Source organism: Schistocerca nitens, chromosome 3, assembly GCF_023898315.1.
Source record: "Schistocerca nitens isolate TAMUIC-IGC-003100 chromosome 3, iqSchNite1.1, whole genome shotgun sequence".
NCBI classification, from domain to species: domain Eukaryota; kingdom Metazoa; phylum Arthropoda; class Insecta; order Orthoptera; family Acrididae; genus Schistocerca; species Schistocerca nitens.
Window position 1 is genome coordinate 411,574,671 of NC_064616.1, and position 1,945 is coordinate 411,576,615.

Sequence of the window (1,945 nt, forward strand, 5' to 3'; positions counted from 1 at the left end):
TTGATGCAACACTCCATGCTACTCTCTCCTGTGCAAGATTTCATCTCAGGGAGGACGACGGTTCATCTGAGTTGTTTCTGCCTTGACGCAACCGCAGGTCACTAGGAACGTGCTGAAATGACAGAAGATAACATAACCAGAAATAGATCTAGGAAATATTTGTCTGCATCTACAGCTACATCAATGCCTGAAAGACAGTTGACGGTGTGTGGCGGAGGGTATTTCTGGTATCACTAGCTGATACCCCCTTCGCTCCCGCGAATAGCGCGTGGCAAGAATGACCGAGCGAGGTGGCGCAGTGGTTAGCGCACTGGACTCGCATTCGGGAGGACGACGGTTCAATCCCGTCTCCGGCCATCCTGATTTAGGTTTTCCGTGATTTCCCTAAAATCGCTTCAGGCAAATGCCGGGATGGTTCCTTTAAAAGGGCACGGCCGAATTCCTTCCCCATCCTTCCCTCCCCCGAGTTTGCGCTCCGTCTCTAATGACCTCGTTGTCGACGGGACGTTAAACACTAATATCCTCCTCCTCCCTCCTCCGTGGCAAGAATGATTAACGGTAAACCTCTGAATTAGTTCGAATTTTCTCGTTGTGGTAATTTCGCGAGACGTACGTGGAGGAAATAATATGCTGTCCGACGCTACCCGGAAAGTACTCTTTCGAAATTTCAGTAGTAAACCTCTCCATGATGCACAACGCCTATCTTGTAGCATCTGCCACTGGAGTTTGTTGGGCACCTCTGAAACGCTGTCGCACCGATTAAACGATCCAGTGACGAAACGAGCCGCCCTTCGTTGGATCTACTCTGTTTCTTCTATGGGGCCTGCCAGGAAAGGGTCCCACACTGATGAACAGTAGTCAAGAATCGGTCGAAAAATCGCCCTGTAAGCCACTTATTTAGTGGATGAATTACATTTCCTTATGATGCTTCTTATGAATCTCATTCTCGCATTTGCTTTTCCTACTATTTGTTTTATGTGGTCTTTCCAGTTAAGGTAGCTCCTGATAGATACTCCCAAATATTTTACCGTCGTTACTGTTTCCAGCAATTTAATATCAATAGTGTTGTTCTACAGTAGTGGATTTCTTTCCTATGTATGCACAATATGTTACACTTTTTTACGTTCGGGATCAACAGCCAGTCCCTGCACCATTCATCAATCCTCTGTAGGCCTTTCTGCAAGTCGTTGCTGTCTTCTGGCGTTGCTACCTTCTTATAGACAACCGCATCATGTGCGAACAACTTTAAAGAGCTTTCGACGCATTCTACTAGATCATTTATATACATTGTAAACAGTAGTCGTTCTGTCACACTTCCTTGGGATACCCCCGAAATTACCGTTACATCTGCCGATTTTGTGCCGTTGAGAGCGACATGTTGAGTTGCATCTGCAAGGACGTCTTGAATCCAGCTACAGATCTGGTCCGCTACTTGGTAAGCTCATAGTTTTTTTCACTAAACAGCAGTGCGGTACAGTGTCAAATGTCATCCTGAAGTCGAAGAATACGGCATCACTGAGTGCCGATGTCTGCAGCGCTGTGGATCTCATGTATGAACAAAGAGAGCTGAGTTTCATAAGAACTCTGTTTGTGGAAGCCATGCTGATTTCTATAGAGGAGGTTTTCATTCTCCAAGACCGTGGTAATACACGAGCATAAAACATGTTCCATAATTCTACAACAGATACGTCAACAATATAGGTTTATAATTATGTGCATCTGTCCTAAGACTTTTCTTGAAAATGGGAATGAACTGCCTTTTTTTCTAGTTGCTACGTGCCGTCCGTTGCTCAGCGACCTACGATAAACTGCTGCTAGAAGGAGAACGTTTAGCCCCTGTAGAATCTTACAGGCATCTCCTATGGTTCTGATGCTTTTCCACTACAAAGCGAGTGTAGTTGTTTTTCTATTCCGCTATTAGCTATTTCGATACTTACCATTTCGA

General features: G+C 45.1%; 1 non-coding gene across 1 annotated transcript; it reads left to right on the forward strand.

The window, feature by feature from the left end:
- The first annotated feature begins 284 nt into the window (after nt 1-284).
- Nucleotides 285-357, forward strand: Trnaa-cgc (transfer RNA alanine (anticodon CGC)). The gene has a single exon. It is a non-coding gene; the product is annotated as a tRNA-Ala (tRNA).
- The last annotated feature ends 1,588 nt before the right edge of the window (nt 358-1,945 follow it).